This window comes from Muntiacus reevesi, chromosome 1, assembly GCF_963930625.1.
Source record: "Muntiacus reevesi chromosome 1, mMunRee1.1, whole genome shotgun sequence".
NCBI lineage: Eukaryota > Metazoa > Chordata > Mammalia > Artiodactyla > Cervidae > Muntiacus > Muntiacus reevesi.
In genome coordinates this window covers 22,044,095-22,064,009 of record NC_089249.1, presented here as the reverse complement: position 1 = coordinate 22,064,009, position 19,915 = coordinate 22,044,095, and the positions used below count along the sequence as shown (strand labels likewise).

The window sequence follows — 19,915 nt, the reverse complement described above, 5'->3', positions numbered from 1 at the left end:
CCCATTCTGTTGTTTTCCTCTATTTCTTTGCATTGATTGCTGAGGAAGGCTTTCTTATCTCTCCTGGCTATTCTTTGGAATTCTGCATTCAAATGGGAATATCTTTCCTCTTCTCCTTTGCTTTTCACTTCTCTTTGTTTCACAGCTATTTGTAAGGCCTCCTCAGACAACCATTTTGCCTTTTTTCATTTCTTTTCCATGGGGATGGCCTTGATCCCTGTCTCCTATACAATGTCACGAACCTCCATCCATAATTCTTCAGGCTTTCTGTCTATCAGATCTAGTCCCTTAAATCTATATCTCACTTCCACTGTATAGTCATAAGGGATTTGATTTAGGTCATACCTGAATAGTCTGGTGGTTATCCTTACCTTTTTTAGTTTAAGTCGGAATTTGGAAATAAGGAGTTCATGATCTGAGCCACAGTCAGCTCCTGGTCTTGTTTTTGCTGATTTTATAGAGCCTCTCCATCTTTGGCTGCTAAGAATATAATCAATCTGATTTCAGTGTTGACCATCTGGTGATATCCATGTGTAGAGTCTTCACTTATGTTGTTGGAAGAGGGTGTTTGCTATGACCAGTGCGTTTTTTGGGCAAAACTCTACTAGCTTTTGCCCTGCTTCATTCTGTACTCCAAGACCCAATTTGCCTGTTACTCCAGGTGTTTCTTGACTTCCTACTTTTGCATTCCAGTCTCTTATAATGAAAAGAACACCTTTTTTGGGTGTTAGTTCTAAAAAGGTCTTGTAGGTCTTCATTGAATCGTTCAGCTTCAGCTTCTTCAGTGTTACTGGTTGGGGTATAGGCTTGGATTACCATGATATTGAATGGTTTGCCTTGGAAATTAACAGAGATCATTCTGTCGTTTTTGAGATTGCATCCAAGTACTGCATTTTGGATTCTTTTGTTGACCATGATGGCTACTGCATTTTTTCCAAGGGATTCCTGCCCACAGTAGTAGATATAATGGTCATCTGAGCTAAATTCACCGATTCCAGTCCATTTTAGTTCGCTGATTCCTAGAATGTTGACATTCACTCTTGCCATCTCTTGTTTGACCATTTCCAATTTACCTTGATTCATGGACCTAACATTCCAGGTTCCTATGCAATATTGCTCTTTACAGCATCGAACCATGCTTCTATCACCAGTCCCATCCACAACTGGGTATTGTTTTTGCTTTGGCTCCATCCCTTCATTCTTTCTGGGGTTTTTCTCCACTGATCTCCAGTAGCATATTGGGCACCAACCGACCAGTGGAGTTCCTCTTTCAGTATCGTATCATTTTGCCTTTTCATACTGTTCATGGGGTTCTCAAGGCAAGAATCCTGACATGGTTTGCCATCCCTTTCTCCAGTGGACCACATTCTGTCAGACCTCTCCACCATGACCCTACCTTCTTGGGTGGCCCCACACAGCATGGCTTAGTTTCATTGAGTTAGACAAGACACTGATTGATTTGTGGATATTAAAGCATCCTTGAATTCCTGGGATAAAGCCCACTTGGTCATGATGTATGATCTTTTTAATATGTTGTTGGATTCTGTTTGCTAGAATTTTGTTAAGGATTTTTGCATCTATGTTCAGCAGTTATATTGGCCTGTAGTTTTCTTTTTAGGTGACATCTTTGTCTGGTTTTGGTATTAGGGTGATGGTGGTCTCATAGAATGAGTTTTGAAGTTTACCTTCTTCTGGAATTTTCTGGAAGAGTTTGAGTAAGATAGGTGTTAGCTCTTCTCCAAATTTTTGGTAGAATTCAGCTGTGAAGCCATCTGGTCCTGGGCTTTTGTTTACTGGAAGATTTCTGATTACAGTTTCGATTTCCTTGATTGTGATGTCTGTTAAGATCTTCTATTTCTTCCTGGTTCAGTTTGAAAAGCTATACTTTTCTAAGAACTTGCCCATTTCTTCCAAGTTGTCCATTTTATTGGCATAGAGCTGCTGGTAGTAGTCTCTTGTGATCCTTTGTATTCAGTGTTGTCTGTTGTGATCTCTCCATTTTCATTTCTAATTTTGTTGATTTGGTTCTTGTCCCTTTGTTTCTTAATGAGTCTTGCTAACGGTTTGTCAATTTTGTTTATCTTTTCAAAAAACCAGTTTTTAGCTTTGTTGATTTTTGCTATGGTCTCTTTAGTTTCTTTTGCATTTATTTCTGCCCTAATTTTTAAGATTTCTTTCCTTCTACTAACCCTGAGGTTCTTCATTTCCTCCTTCTCTAGTTCCTTAGGCATAGAGTTAGGTTATTTATTTGACTTTTTTCTTGTTTCTTGAGGTAAGCCTGTATTGCTATGAACCTTCCCCTTAGCACTGCTTTTACAGTGTCCCATAGGTTTTGGGTTGTTATGTTTTCATTTTCACTCGTTTCTATGAATATTTTGATTTCTTTTTTTATTTCTTCTGTGATTTGTTGGTTATTCAGAAGTGTGTTATTTAGCCTCCATATGTTGGAATTTTTCATAGTTTTTTTCCTGTAATTGAGATCTAATCTTACTGCACTGTGGTCAGAAAAGATGACTGGAATGATTTTAATTTTTTTGAATTTCCCAAGGCTAGATTTATGACCCAGGATGTGATCTATTCTGGAGAAGGTTCCGTGTGCACTTGAGAAAAAGGTGAAATGGATTGTTTGGGGGCGAAATGCCCTATAGATATCAATTAGGTCTAGCTGGTCCATTGTGTCATTTAAAGTTTGTGTTTCCTTGTTAATTTTCTGTTTAGTTGATATATCCATAGGTGTGAGTGGGGTATTGAAGTCTCCCACTATTATTGTGTTATTGTTAATTTCCCCTTTCATACTCGTTATCATTTACCTTACATATTGCAGTGATCCTATGTTGGGTGCATATATATTATAATTGTTATATCTTCTTGGATTGATCCTTTGATCATTATGTAGTGTCTTTCTTTGTCTCTTTTCACAGCCTTTAATTTAATGTCTATGTTTTCTGATATGAGTATTGCGACTCCTGCTTTCTTTTGGTCTCCGTTTGTGTGAAATATTTTTTTCCAGCCCTTCACTTTCAGTCTGTATGTGTCTCTTGTTTTGAGGTGGGTCTCTTGTAGACAGCATATATAGGGGTCTTGCTTTTGTATCCATTCAGCCAGGCTTTGTCTTTTGGTTGGGGCATTCAACCCATTTACATTTAAGGTAATTATTGATAAGTATGGCCCCATTGCCATTTACTTTGTTATTTTGGGTTCATGTTTATACAACCTTTCTGTGTTTCCTGTCTAGAGAAGATCCTTTAGCATTTGTTGAAGAGCTGGTTTGGTGGTGCTGAATTCTCTCAGCTTTTGCTTGTCTGTAAAGCTTTTGAATTCTCCTTCATATCTGAATGAGATCCTTGCTGGGTACAGTAATCTGGGTTGTAGGTTATTCTCTTTCATTACTTTAAGTATGTCCTGCCATTCCCTTCTGGCCTGAAGAGTTTCTATTGAAAGGTCAGCTGTTATCCTTATGGGAATCCACTTGTGTGTTATTTGTTATTTCTCCCTTGCTGCTTTTAATATTTGTTCTTTATGTTTGATCTTTGTTAATTTGATTAATATGTGTCTTGGTGTGTTTTTCCTTGAATTTATCCTGTTTGGGACTGTCTGGGTTTCTTGGACTTGTGCGACTATTTCCTTCCCCATTTGGGAGAAGTTTTCAGCTATTATCTTCTTGAGTATTCTTTCATGGCCTTTCTTTTTGTCTTCTTCTTCTGGGACTCCTATGATTCGAATGTTGGGGCGTTTCACCTTGTCCCAGAGGTCCCTGAAGTTGTCCTCATTTCTTTTGATTTTTTTTTCTTTTTTCCTCTCTGCTTCATTTATTTCCAGCATTTTATCTTCTACCTCACTTATCCTATCTTCTGTCTCCGTTATTCTACTGTTGATTCCCTACAGTGTGTTTTTTATTTTATCTCATTTATTGCATTATTCATTTTTAATTGACTCTTTGTTTTTTTCTTCTAGGTCATTGTTAAACATTTCTTGCATCTTCTCAATCCTTGTCTCCAGGCTATTTATTTGTAACTCTATTTTGTTTTCAAGATTTTGCATCATTTTTATTATCATTATTCTAAATTTTTTTACAGGTAGATTCCCTCCTGTTTTGTTTGGCTTGGTGGGCATTTTTCATGTTCCTTTACCTGCTGGGTATTTCTCTGCCTTTTCATCTTATTTAGATTGCTGTGTTTGGGGTAGCCTTTCTGTATTCTGGTGGTCTGTGATTCCTTTTTATTGTGGAGGTTTCTCCCAGTGGGTGGGGTTGGACGATTGGCTTGTCAAGATTTCCTGGTTAGGGAAGCTTGGGTCGGTGTTCTGGTGGGTGGAGCTGTATTTCTTCTCTCTGGAGTGCAATGGAGTGTCCAGTAGTGAGTTTTGAGATGTGTCTTTGGGTTTGGTGTGACTTTGGGCAACCTGTGTATTGACGCTCAGGGCTATGTTCCTGCATTGCTGGAGATTTTGCGTGGTATGTCTTGCTCTGGAACTTATTGGCTCTTGAGTGGTGGTTGGTTTCAGTGTAGGTATGGAGGTTTTTCGATGCCTCTTACTAATTAATGTTTCCCGTAGTCAGGAGTTCTCTGGTGTTCTCAGGTTTGGGGCTTAAGTCTCCTGCCTCTGGATTTCAATCTTATTCTTCCAGTAGCCTCAAGAATTCTCCATCCATACAGCGCTGATAATAAAGCTTCTAGGTTAGTGGTGAAAAGATTCTCCACAGTGAGGGACACCCAGAGAGGTTCACAGAGTTACATGAAGAAGAGGAGAGGGAGGAAGGAGATAGAGATGAGCAGGAGGAGAAAAGGGGGGACTCAAGAGGAGAGAGACAGATCTATGCAGTACTCCATTCCCTAAGTGTTCTCCATAGCCCAGAGCACCCACAGAGATTCACAGAATTAGATTGAGAAGAGAAGGCGGAGGAAGGAAATAGAGGTGATCTGGGGCAGAAAAAGGCGAGTCAAAAGGGGGAAAGAGTAATCATCACACTCCCGAGTAAAAATGGGTACTGAATATTGGATTCTTAAATGTCCAAATTTAATAGCAAATACTGAAAAACAAAGATTAAAAATCTAGAGTAGAGGTTAGACTCTTAAAAAACAATATTAAAAAAAAAGAAAGAAAATTTAAGAAATATATATGAAGCTAGCTTTAGAAATAGGGTCCTTTTTTTTTTGCAAGGTTATAGTGGGTTATAAAAATGAAAATTAAGGAGTAATAGAGGACTTTTAAAGAAAGAAAAAAAATTTTTATTTAAAAAGTAATAGTAAAAATATATCTAGGAATTTGAAGCTGTTGTGGGCAGTGTGGGTTCAGTTCAGTTTCAGATAGTTCCTTTTTCCAGCTTATAATTCTCAATATCTGCAGGCCCCTTCCAGTGTAGTCAGTGTTAGCTACAAGGATTTTAATCTGTTGCACCTATCAGTTCCAAAGCGGTTACCTTAGTTTATTTGGCTTCTGTTTGCAGGTCTCTACAGTGTCTAATTTCCGCCCTGACACAAGTGGGCAGAAGTGGTCGCTTGTTTAGGTTCGCTTGTTCAGTCGTGCTGTGGGGAGGGAGGGGCACTGCAAACAAACGTCACTGGCGTGTGTGGGGAGCACTCACACACACAGTGTTCCGGCCACACTGGGTTTGCCCCCGCTCACAGCGTATGTGCTTTCCCCGTATACACTGCTCAGGCTCCTGGTTGCTCTACAGGGAGCAGGCCCTGAGTTGCTTCCCAGGCCTAAGCTGCTCAGGTTCAGGTTCTCAGGTACTCCGCAAAGGCGCAGACTCGGTTGGGCCTGCGTTTTGTGCCATCCTGGTGGGAGCAGCTCAGGCAACCAGGAGCTTGACAAGTGCGCTGTCTTCAGGTGCAGTGCGACTTCTCCCCTCCCCGTCCCAGCCTCAGTTTCTGGGCGCGCCAGGTCCCATGTGCCTTGTGACTCTTCTGGGAGCTGTCTCTGGTTGTGACCCTCCTGGCAGATGTCAACCATCCAGAATCTCAGGAAGTCTTTGGTTAGAAACTGGAAGCCTGTTTGCAGTTTGGTGCCATCTCTGGGGCCGAGTTTGCCCCTTTCCGGCTCTGGCTGGCACCCGCCTCCCCCCTGCATCCTGCCTCCGGTGGGAGATGGGCCAGTCCACAGCCAGCTAGCTCTTCTCTGGTATTGCTCAGTCCTTTGTTCTGTTAACGGGCCGGCTGTGCCTTAGGTTAGGACTTTTCACAGGTTAATTCTCTCTCTCTCTCTCTCTCTCTCTCTCTCTCTCTCTCTCTCTCTCTCTTGCTATCCCATGGTTTAAGTTGCTATCTCATGTTAGCTCCTCAGATTGCCCTCAGGGTATTCAGGCCCGGTCCTTACCCTAAGCAATGCCGCCTGCTCCTCTCCGTTCAGCCCCCACTTACTGGTGGTGGATGCGAGCGTCTGGGGTACTTTTCTGCTGGGAGTTGCTTTTAGGCATGTAATCTGTGGGTTTTATTTATTTTTCCTCCCAGTTAGGTTGCCCTCTGAGATTCAAAAACTTCCCCCAGACCCGCCGGTGAGAGGGTTTCCTGGTGCTTGGAAACTTCCTCTATTAAGACTCCCTTCCCAGGATGGATCTCCATCCCTAACTCTTTTGTCTCTCTTTTTATCTTTTATATTTTGTCCTACCTCCTTTTGAAGACAATGGGCTGCTTTTCTGGGCCCCTGATGTCCTCTGCTAGTGATCAGAATTTGTTTTGTGGAGTTTGCTCAGCGCTCAAAGGTTCTTTCAATGAATTTGTGGGGTAGAAAGTGATCTCCCCATCCTATTCCTCTGCCATCTTAGCTTCTCTTCCATGATGTGATTTTTAATATTATTTTTCTATAAATTGTACACATTGTAGTCACAAGTGAGATTAATTTGTCATTTTTCTTTTATGTACAGTACTGTTATGATTTTGATGTCAATATATTGAACAAATTGATGAGCTTTTTCTCCCCTTCTTTTTTCTGGAAGACTATATGTAAGATCTGAATGATCCATTCTTGACACTTCAGTAGAAATCACCTATCTAGTACAAATTGAAAACATTTGTACTTAGCATTTTCTTTGTGGATTTTTAATTTTGGTCTGATACATTGTCTTTAATTGCTTGGGACTTTGTTTTTCCATTTCTTCATGAGATAGTTTTGGAAACAGGTTTTTTTAACGTCCATTTAATCTGAGATTTCAAATATATTGGCATAAATGTGGTCTTATTTTGGATTCTTTTCAAAATTTGAATTTGGCACAATTTATTATTTCTAATAATTAATATTTGTACATTCTTTCTATTTTCTGGATTAGTTTTGCTAGAGATTTATTAACATTTTCCAAGAGTAAATGTTTGGGTGTACTTATGTTTTCTTTTGAATGTTTTTTTCTATTTCAGTAGATTTGCTCTTATCCTTATTATCTATTTTCCTCTAATTTCTTTAGCTATGTTTGGTAATCATTTTACTAAGTTTTCAGTTAGGTTACTGCTCAATTACTATTCAATTTTCTAATGTAAGCATTAAAGGCTATGCACTTCCCTTTAAGTACCTGTTTAACCTCCTGCTAATTTTGATGTAGTATGATTTAATTATATCACGTGACTTCATGTTGCTATTTTAGGTTCTCTTTCTAGGATTCAATGCTGGGACCAATGTTTAGTTTTATCTTAGTATTCAAATAGCATTTGCCCCTAGATTTCAATTTAATTTAATGCTCTCTGTTCTTTCCATTATAATTTTATAATTTCCTTAAATTTGACATTTCTTTTGTTCAGAAATGCTTTTAAATCTACTGTACTATTGACTAGTTATATGACATAGTTTTATGGTAACAGAATGAGCTTTAAAAAGTTATATTTGCACTCTGTTATAAATTCCTTAGTTGCTATGACTCTTTTCAGTTTTTACTTTTAATGTAGTAAGAATAAGATGGGCACACAAATCAGAATGTGATTAATCTACTGTCATGGGGTGGATAGTGTTATAAATTTTAAATTTGAGTTGATTTCAAAGCTTGAGTAAAGGATTTCACATAGAAGACTCAGGGAAAATATATATTCTATATAGAAAGAACAATATAAGTATTTAGTATGTAGAGAGTTGAAGAGATTGTGAAGTAGACAGAAATAAAATTTTTAAAAAGAAATAAAAAGAAATGTTTGAAGAAAATATTTCATAGAAGGTACAGAAATAAAATTTCAGAAGACACAACCAAAACTATTAGATATCATGGAGAAATGAAATGGGATGTGTGACTAATAAAGGCCATTATAAACAGCAGTTGGAAATTAGGATGGCAAGCAGGGAGTGACAAAATGAATAATTTCAGTGGCATGACGAGAGTAGAAAACACATATACAGCAAGATTCAGAAATGAAGGAGAGGTTAAAAATCCAAGTAGAATTTAAGTTTACCTTTCAAAAAATATTGTAGAAAAATGAATCAGGAGAAATGAGGCCTAAGCTGGAAAGGGAAAGAAGATCAAGAGGAAAGTATTTAACAACTATGAGGACTTGAACTTTTGTAAATGGAATTTAAGAAATTTAATAAAAACAATTAAAGATACAGAAGAAATAAAGGGTTATTTATGAAGAAAAGTCTTGGTAATGGAGATTTGGAAGGTAGGGCCAAGAACTCAGAAAGAGTTGCCTTTGCAAGCACCTGACGGCTATTTGGAAATGTCAAGATGGGGTGGGAGGGAGTTGAGGGAGTACTGTGGTATTTATTTCCTCACGTAAGCATGGGGTAAAGCCCTCTGTTGTGAGTGAAGAGGGTAGGAGTGGGATGGAGCTGGTAGTATGGGAAGGTGATCAGTAGCTAGAACAGAATAGGTAGGAAATTGGAGATCTCACCCCCCAAAAAAGACTAGAGAGCACTACTGACATTGAGTGCATGCTCAGTTGCTAAGTTGTGTGACACTTTGCGACCCTATGAACTGAACTCCCCTGTTCATGGGATTTTTCTCGGCAAGAATACTGGAGGGGTTGCCATTTCTTCCTCCAGGGAATATTCCTGACCCAGAGATCAAACCTTAGTCTCCTATACTGTCAGGTGGATACTTTACCACTGCACCACCTGGGAAGCCATACTATGGAGATAAGCTGTTGGCAGTCAATAGCAGAGTAAATCTGTTTGGGGATCTACTTTTGTTTGCAAGTAAAGTAAATGTAGACACTTACTCATTATTTTTTCTTGATTACATAAATGAAAACATGGTAAGTTTTAAATATTTAAAACAATTTGATTTTCCACTAGACAAAGCAGATTTTATAACTTAAATGAACTAGAGAGAAGTGATATTTTCTCAATACATCAAGAAAAAAACCTTGAGAAGAATCTACAGAATTATAACTTTTTATTTTCAAAGTGTCTTCTATTTGACATACAATTTCTTGACTTTTAGCTAAAAATAATGTTAGATATGTAAGAGGAATTCCAGTCAATAATTATTTATTAATAAACCTAAAGGATGCTCATCTCAATGGGACCTTATATTAGAGTGGGGAAATAGATACATTTTAATGATGATAATAGCAACTTTGGGGCTTCCCAGTTGACTCAGATGGTTAATTTATTTTTTCTAATTAAAATGTTATGATTTTCTTCAGCTTTGGTTTATCAGTACAGTAAAATTACCCACCCCAGGATAATTTTCCCATTGGTTGGTAAGATAATCATCTCGATTTTTGAGGTGAAGGGAATTGTTTATTTTATTTTTGGTCATTTTAGGGAAAAATGAAAACTTAAAATTAGCAAAAAATGTTCATAAACCTCTTATTTTGAAAAAATTAATAAATTTTAAAACAAATGCAACACTACATAACTACTTTTCACATAAATTTTCGCATCATCTTTTGTCAGGCAAACACAGTGAAAAATAGAATTTGAACTTTGTTCCTGGTCAATTTATACTCTGTGCCTTCTTGACACCTGGTGGTTCACAGAACATGGAGTAGGGAAGTGAACTAGGTCTTGTAGTCCATTTTGACAATAATCTTTACTATATATCTCTCTTTCATTTACAAGTTCTGCTTATTTTTGTCCTCTCTTGGTTTCCCCTTTCTTCTCTTTTACATTCTTCCTTCTACTTTCCCCTCCTCCTAAAGATTTTAGTGTTGTTCTTTCAACTAGTTAAACTTTAAAATTTCAAAACAAATTCTACAGAAAAAATATATCTAACGACAAAAATATAATAATTTCAGCCTTATAAATGTGCTAAATATTTTAAGAAAAATTTAATTTTGAAAAATTTACATAATTATACAATATACTTTATGTCTTCTAAAACTTGGCAACTCATTCTTTTCTTTGGCAGGAAATAGTTTTATGTAAAGCAGTAATTGTCTACACTACAGAACAGATCCCTAGTAAATGTCAAAACAACTGGATTATATGAGCACGTCATTGACTCATTTATTCAAGAAACTTGATAGAAGATGGATAAAGACTATGCTTTCTCAGAACTTGCATTCTAATACAGATTGGGAAGTGTGATAAGCAGTTTAATTAATTTGAAAAATCTTATTGTGTAGTGATGATTTACTATATTATGCTGAATAAACATCACACTTTCACAGGAGACTATAGAACACAGTTAGTATCATCAAACATTATTCCAGCTATTCCTCCACCCCAACACATTCTTGCTTTCAACACAAATTTAAGAGCTTCCCAAACATTCTCACTATGGTTTATGGGTATCTTGAACCATTATATCCATACGAAAGAGTCATATATGGACCATCCAAAGTATGCACCTTGCTTGAGAGATAGACAACAGCTGAGGTCTGATGTAGATGAAGCTAAGATTTTTCAAGGCTCTCTAGCTCTGAAACTGGCAGAGATAATTCTGATTGTTAATGGGTATGTCAAAGATAATATATACTAAACTGAGTTACTTCCATATTTTTCCTGTCTACAATCTTTTCAATTACTATTAATGAATTTCAGTCTAGAAACCATGACTTTATGTTGACCTCTTTACTTCTCTCACATTCATTCACATCTGCAGTCACAACTTTGCTCTAAAACATATTCAGACTTTGATCACTTACCACCTCCAATGCTACCATCTTGGTCCAAGGCATTTTCAACCCTTACTTTGGTTTTATAGTGATTTCTCTGCTTCCACTCTTTCCTCACTTCCATCTCTAACCAATAGAGTAGATTGAGAGAGTACATCAAAATGTGTCATATCACATCAATCCTCTGTTCAAAACAATGTAATTGCTATTTATTTAACTCAGAGTAAAAGGCAAGTTATTTTTTTATTTTGCAAATCTCTCAAATATCTTATTCAGTCTCTCTCCTATTCTTATGCTTCCAACATAAAAGTCCCCCTAATAGGTCAAGCACCTCTCACCGGAGGCTTCTATCATCTGTGCCCATGCCGCAATGCTCTTTTCTCTCTTTTTTTTTTTTTTTTTTTTTCCCCATTTATTTTTATTAGTTGGAGGCTAATTACTTTACAATATTGTAGTGGTTTTTGTCATACATTGACATGAATCAGCCATGGATTTACATGTATTCCCCATGCTCTTTTCTCTTATATCACAGGACTTTGTCCCTCAAGATCACTGCTTAGCTGAAGGTTATGGAACCAAAAAGACAAGTAAACATGCAGCTGCTAATGAGGCTTTGAAAATCCTTCAAAAAACACAGCCCACTTATCCATCGTCAAAAGTTCACAATGCCAAACAGGTTCTTCACCCAGGGGATCTGGAAAGAAGAAAGACATAAAGGATCTTGTAGTTTATGAGAATTCTTCCAATCCTGTGTGCACGCTGAATGACACAGCTCAGTTTAACCGAATGACAGTTGAATACGTCTATGAAAGAATGACAGGCCTCCGATGGAAATGCAAGGTGATTCTCGAGAGTGAAGTGATTGCAAAAGCAGTTGGAGTAAAGAAAGCTGTCAAATATGAAGCTGCGGGGGAAGCTGTGAAAACCCTCAAAAAGACCCAACCGACTGTCATTAACAACTTGAAGAAAGGAGCTATTGAAGATGTGATTTCCAGAAATGAAATTCAGGGCCGCTCAGCAGACGAGACTTATAAACAACAAATCAAAGAAGATAACATCGAAAATCAGCTGCTGAGAAAAATGGGTTGGACAGGTGGTGGTTTAGGTAAATCTGGTGAGGGCATTCGGTAGCCAATCTCCGTCAAAGAGCAGCATAAGCGGGAAGTGCTTGGTCTTGATGTAGAGAGGGTAAATAAAATTGCCAAGAGAGATATTGAACAGATCATCAAAAACTATGCCCGCTCTGAGAGCCACATGGATTTAACTTTCTTTACAGAGCTGACTAATGATGAGTGGAGGCAAATACATCAGATCTCCCAGACGTATGGTCTTAAGAGTAAGTCTCATGGGGTGGACCACAACAGGTACCCGGTGGTAGGAAGAAAAAGACAGAAGGAGAACTTGCTCAACTAGCTCAAACAGGAGGGCCAAGTGGGGCATTATGAGCTGGTGATGCCTCAAGCAAATTGAGATCTTGCTAATTTATTGTGCAGATGCCTGAGGCAGATTTGTGAATTAAAGAAGTGATGCTACATGTACTGGTTGCAGAGTATATTCATTCTTAAAATGTTTCACCTTGTTCATTTCATATAGTACTTTATTAGATATTGCAACTTGAAGAATACTGTCCACTTGTATTAGCTTAATCCAGCAGATAATATTGTGCAGTTACTGTTTGTGTCTTTGATAATGCTGTGTCCCTCGGATTTTAGTGGTTTGCACAAAGCAAGAACCACATCCAAATGGAATTTCACCCCAAGAAAGAAATTCCCAGTTTAAAGGGCATACCACAGCAATCTGCAACAATATGTAAAATTGATGTTGACTACAATAAAACTAGAGTCTTAATTCCAAACCTAACTGAAAATGTCAGATCATTTTGTATTATCTATTTTCCTCTTTATGTGAAGCCAGTCATAGAATGTTTAACAGTAAATTGTGCTGTATGTGTAAATGTCCTTACCAATTAAATTATGTAAAACTTTCTTAAAGTAATTTTAGTGTTCATTTATTTATAACTCTTCTATGTGGTTTCCAGAATATTAGAAGTGATTTACTGTGTCTTGTGATAGGAGTTTTAAAAAATTCTAGTCTTCACGCTGCTGAGAAGGCGATGGCAACCCACTCCAGTACTCTTGCCTGGAAGTCCCATGGGCAGAGGAGCCTGGTGGGCTGCAGTCCATGGGGTCGTGAAGAGTTGCACACGAATGAGCGACTTCACTTTACTTTGTCCCTCAACTCCTTCCTGCCTTCACTCACATGTTATATTTTAGTGAAGCCTTTCTTAATCAATCTAAAATGTTAGCGTATATCCCTTTCCCTGTTTTTATTTCTCTTGATGATAATCATTCAAAATAATATGTATATTTTACTTGTTCATTTTCTCTTCTTTTGTCAATAATATATTCTGTGGTAGATATGTCTTTTCTGTTTTGTTGTTTTATTCTTATTTTTACTCTTAATCTTGTTTGACTTTGACACAGAGATTTTAGTTCTTACTTATTTTTTACTTCTTTTGGGCACACTTTTCCCTCAGGACCTCAAATCATATTTGGTTCTGGCCTTCAGTACCAGCTTCTTCTCTTGGCCTTCTGTAATCATCCCACCAAGGCCCTGAGGGAAAAACTCACCTCCATAACCAGAACCCTGGTACTGCATCAGAATATGACTAATGCATAGGGGGAAACATCAGTACTTGTCTATTTATAAGTCTTAGGTCAGGAAATCAAAAAATTATTTTAAAATGTATCCTAATATGTAGGTAGGCTGTATCTTTGAAAACTTGAAAATTTGTACTTATTACACACCTAAAGTTTCAGAAAAGAAACCAGTAATTTTTTTTTACTTACATACACAAACATGAAAAATCAGGTCAACAAAAACACAATTTCACTGCTTTCTGACCTCAAAAATTTTGATAGCTGTGAGATTTCTACAGCCCCTGATGTCTTCTGTTGCCAACAGCCTTCCTGCTGTGCTATAAGAATTTTTTATCCTGTGCTAGGACACCAATTACCTCTCTGTCACTGTGGCTCTGACTTGTAGTCTTCTTAGCCACTAAAAATAAAACTCCAAATGAGTCAATGAAATGATAACTTTGATATATGTGAAGAAGTACATAACTATTCTCAATGATCTTATGAATGAATTTTCAGTACTTTTTGGATTTTCAAGTATTTTTCACATGGCTTTTTTGTTTTTCTCTACTTTATTTTTATCAAGTAAGAGAAAATAAACTCAATTTTTTTAAAAACCTAATATTAAACAATTCTAAGGATTGTGGAGCTATTATTCTTCTGTGTCTAATGATGTTTTCCACCAAATCTTACAAGTAAGCTATATATGGGCTTCCTTGGTGGCTGAGATGGTAAAGAATCTGCCTGCAATGCAGGAGACCCAGGTTTGATCCCTGGGTTGGGAAGATCCCTTGGAGAAGGGAATGGTAACCCACTCTAGTATTCTTGCCTGGAGAATTCCATGGGCAGAGAAACCTGGTGGGCTACAGTCCATAACACTTCAAAGAGTCAGACCTGACTGAGCAACTAATACACACAAGCTATTTATCAGTTGAATTCAATTGCTCAGCTGTGTCTGACTCTTTGCAACCACATGAACTACAGCATGCCAGGCTTCCCTGTCCATCACCAACTCCCAGAGCTTGCTCAAGGTCATGTCCATTGAGTCAGTGATGCCATCCAACCATCTCATACTCTGTTGTCCTCTTCTCCTCCTGCCTTCAATCCTTCCCAGCATCAGGGTCTTCCCCAGTGAGTCAGTTCTTCACAAAAGGTGGCCAACAAGCTATTTTATAGGGGTGATCAAATAAGCTATCATCCTAACACCTCTTGAAAGTGAAAGGTTGATATAAATTAGTCAATTTGGGCAACAGGCAGAATTGGAACTACCTGGGAAAATCAAAGCATATGATTGTCCTAACCATTTCATGAAGTCTTTCACCATTAAGAAGCAAGATAGACTGTGTTTACCATGAGCTGAACAAAATGCTTTTGAAAAAATACATGTTATAATTAGGTTGGGGATTTTAAAAGAGACCATAATTTAGAAATTTATATCCCAATTGCTGAAAATAGTTATCAATAGTTTCAATGTTACTTATAAAATGTTGTATCACATATGATGAACTTGTAGAAATTTGTACTAATAAAATAATTTTCTCTTCTTAATTGAATATTTACTTTTATTATATAGTAAGAATAAAAAATATCTTATTGCATTTGTCATTTTGAGTGTCAGAAAATATAAATTTTTTTTCCATTTATTTTTATTAGTTGGAGGCTAATTACTTTACAATATTGTAGTGGTTTTTGCCATACATTGACAAGAATCAGTGTCAGAAAATATAAATTTTATATTCAAAATTCAGTCTAGTATATATTTTCTTCATTCTTTTCTTTCTAGTTTTTCAATTAAAATGATTATTTTGGGTTGAGTTTCCTTTACCTCATTTTGGAAATCAACAGGGTATAAATTACAAGTATGTGTTAAAATTTGGGTAGTTTCTATGCAAGGTATATGCTGAGGTAAAGTTTAGGAATTGTATAGGACACACAAAAGAATTCTGAGGCCAAATTATTGTTTAGAAGTTTGTACACTATGTCTGAATCTGTTTAACATAAAAGAAAATGCCGTTTCCACAAAATTCTTTCTAACCAATGGATAGCTATGTGAAGGTAAAAGTTATCAAATCAGTTCTTCACACATAAAGAAGAAGAACACACACACATAATTTCCTTTCAATTTTGAAAGAATTTTCTGAAAATATCTTAGATTTACATAAAGTAATGTATAGAAATAATCTTAAGTCTATCTATCTTGGGACAGCCCTAGCGGAAATAAAATGAATCCAAGGGAGTATTTGCTTAAGTGAACTTCTTCCCTTCTATTCAAGCACTTTCACATTCTTTTTTTCTCGTTGTCATCCTTGACACACAATTTCTTCTATTCCCTGGATTACAATGTAAATTATTGCCCTGGAATTGCCATTTTAGGAGTATATTCACCTGTTTTCAATGTCTTAACATGTCCCATTTTAGACATTTTAATGGGTGTGTAATGGTATTCCACTGTGGTGTTAATTTTCATTTCCCTAATGACTAATCATGTTGAGTACCTTTACATGTGTTCATTTATTTTCCGACAAAGGTCCATCTAATCAAGGCTGTGGTTTTTCCAGTAGGCATATATGGATGACTTTGTTGGCAAAATGTTGATTAAATCAATTTGGCATATTTTTTTTTTTTGTATGTTTTTATTGGGTTGTTGGTTTTCTTATTATTGCATGCTGAGTGATTTATATATACACTAATAAATGATCTTCATCAATATGACTTGCAAATGTGTTCTCTAAATCTTTGGCCTTTATTTTAATTCTCTTGACTCTATATTTTGAAGTGAAAGTGCTTAATTTTGATGAAGTACAACTCATCAATTCTTGTATGGTTTAGTTGTGGTGTCATAGCTAAAGATCTTTTACTAATAAGAGGCCACAAAGATTCGTTGTTTATATTCTTCTAGAGGTTTTATAGATTTATATTTTACACTTAGATCTATGATCCATTTTTATTAAATTTTAAATGTAGTGTTTTATATGAACAGAGGGTCACTTTTTTTGCATATAGACATTCAACAGTCTCAGCATCTTTTGTTTAAAAGACTATCTTTACTAGTGAATTGCCTTTGCACCTTGCTAAAAATAGGTTAATCATATTTGTGAGGACATATTACTAGACTCTCTACTCTTTTCCGATTATCTATTTCTCTACTTTCACATCAATGTAATGCTATCTGTATTACTGAAGTTTTGTCATTTTTAGATTAGGTTGTATATAAGTCCCTCAAAATTATTGCTGTTCCTCAAAGTTGTTTCAGTTATTCTATGTAAGAAGATTCTTGAGAGTCCCTTGGACTGCAAGGAGATCCAACCAGTCCATCCTAAAGGAGATCAGTCCTGGGTGTTCATTGGAGGGACTGATATTGAGGCGGAAGCTCCAGTACTTTGGCCACCTCATGCAAAGAGTTGACTCGTTAGAAAAGACCCTGATGCTGGGAGGGATTGGGGGCAGGAGGAGAAGGGGACGACAGAGGATGAGATGGCTGGATGGCATCACCGACTCGATGGGCATGAGTTTGAGTAAGCTCCGAGAGCTGGTGATGGACAGAGCGGCCTGGCGTGCTGCGATTCATGGGGTCGCAAAGAGTCGAACACGACTGAACGACTGAACTGAACTGAACTGATGTACATTGGGCTTCCCAGGTGGTCCTAGTGGTAAAGAACCCACCAGCCAATGTGCAGGTTAGATGTAAGAGATGCCGGTTCAATCCCTGGGTCAGGAAAATCCCATAGAGGAGGGCATGTCAACCCACTCCAGTATTCTTATCTGGAGAATCCCATGGACAGAGGAGCCTGGAGGGCTACAATCCTTGGGGTCACAAAGAGCTGGACATGACTCAAGCAATTTAGCACATGTACATTATATTTCCATATACATTGTGAAATCAGTATGTTGATTTTAAAAATACACTGAATTTCCATTTATTATGCTCTGAATCTCAGAAAAATTGAGGGAATAGCTGAAAATCTTAATAATATTAAATCCTTTGATCCATGAATGTGTTATATCTCTTCATTTATTTTGCCCTGTTTAATTTCTCTCAGCAATAGTTTGTAGTTGTCAGTGTACAGATCCTGCACTTTTTTCCATCAAATTTGTCACTAAATATTACATGTATTTTATGATTTTGGAAAATTTTTTGGCTAGTCACAAATTCCAGTTCTTCACTGTAAGTACATATAAGTGCTCCCCCCTCACTATATTGACTTGCAAGCTTACTAAACTCACCTCTTAGGTCTTACTGGCTTTTGTAGATTCTGAAGGACTTTCTACATAATCATATACAGAATAAATGTAGTTTTATTCCTTCCTTTTCAGTCAATGGCTTTTATCTCATTTTATTGCCTTCTTGAGCTGGTTAGAATATTCAGTATAATGTTAAATAGAAATGACAAGTTCAGACAACCTTATCAGTATAGGAAGGTTTCTTCTATCTCCTGAGAATTTTTATCAGAAATAGAGTTTAGATGTTGCAGAAATGGAATTTAGATTTTTCACTTAATTATATGCTCTTTTGTTTTCCCTCTTAGTCTATTATTGTGGTGAATTATATCAATGAATTTTGCATATTAATTCATCTTGCATTTGTGGAATTCCAGTTGGCCAGAATATATTTACATTTACTAAAATTTTAGATTTAATTTTTGAAACCATATTGATTTAAAACATAAAAACTAATTTTGGAAAAATATAATTTTTTTTCAAGCTGTCATTCTTCCCTACCTACCACTTACATACATGATATTTTTTATTGCATTATAATTTAGAAGATTTGGATGACTAGGAAGAGATCACTGGATTTGTTTGTTTTGGGATCAAGTTTATATTTGTTTGTATGTTTTTTTAATTTATGTTTTAATTGAAGTATGCAAAGTATTAGTTTCTGCTCTTTGTATGCTTGGGCATATCATTCTTCACTTCTGAGCCAGTGCTTGATAGTCTAATTTGCTAGCTAGTTCAAACATAGTTTATGATCTGTTGCTAAATGTTCAGAAGTGTTGAAACTATTTTTTAGTATGCCAATCTCAAAGAGTATAATCTTAAAGTTTTACCTCAATATCTCAAAAGAATAATCTGGAATGGGAAATATTCAAAAACAGGATTTAAAATCACACAGTCCTCTGTTATGGATTGCTGCAATACATAATGCTAAATTTTAGGCAACATTTAAATACTTCATAATGTTATATGATTGTAAGTCTCAAATTAAACTAGATAATGCCTCATAATTCAAAGATCTATGATTTCCTGTGGGAAAAAAAGCAGCTAAATTTTGTGCCTATATAACAGAAGTTCTAGTGCTTCTCTACATGGCAAAATGGTAATTAGGTAGTGATTAAAAAGGAATTGCCCATTACATCATAGTTTTCAGGATTTTCTTAACTCCCGTGCATAAAATTTTGTTTATACTAGACCTGTAATCTTTGGCCTTTCACAATATAAGTTTATATAGTCAGAAACAATACTGTAAGAAATAAGATTTTACTTAATAGATGGCTCAACCGTAATGCCTATGACTATTTCATTTCCTTGCTTTTGCTTTCTTTAGTTTTGCTATTGTTTTATATTCTAACATGGAACATGGACTTCCCTGGTGGCTCAGATGGTAAAGAATCCACCTGCAATGTGGAAGACTTGAGTTCGATCCCTAGGTTGGGAAGATCCCCTGAAGGTGGGCATGGCAACCCACTCCAGTATTCTTGCCGGGAGAACCCTCATGGACAGAGGAACCTGGCAGGTTACAGTCCATGCAGTCTCAAAGAGTCAGACACAACTGAGCGACTAAGCACATGGAACATTAACAGGGCCCAAAGTGAGGCCAAGTGAAATTTATCAGATAAAGCAATTTAGAGTGGTCTATGCATCATAAAAGAATTCCTGTTAGAAATTAAAGATACACACATAATTTGTGCTATAAATAAAGAATAGAGTATGCAAGGAGACTATAAGAGGTTTTCTTTATTTTTTTTTTTTTTTAAGTCATAGAATAAAATTTACCCAAAACATTGAGTGTGGGTAGCTTTTAGTTTTTAAATTTTTTCTTCTTTGGCTCACTTTCTGCACTGATGCTGGATGCATTTCCTTTTGTTAGTTTCATGTTCAGTACTAAGTACAAATGTTGGACACCTTTCACTTAGATGACAAAGCTAGACAGCGTTTTAAAAAGCAGAGACATCACTTTGCTAACAAATTCCATATAGTCATAGCTGTGGTTTTGCCAGTAGTCATGTGCTGATGTGAGAGTTAGTCCATAAAGAAGGCTGAACACTGAAGAATTGATGCTTTGGAACTGTGGTGCTGGAA

The 19,915-nt window shown here is 36.6% G+C and overlaps 1 pseudogene; it reads left to right on the top strand.

Annotated features, from left to right (window-relative positions):
- The first annotated feature begins 11,466 nt into the window (after window positions 1-11,466).
- LOC136164931 (NF-kappa-B-repressing factor-like) lies at window positions 11,467-12,449 on the top strand (annotated as a pseudogene).
- Window positions 12,450-19,915: the final 7,466 nt, after the last annotated feature.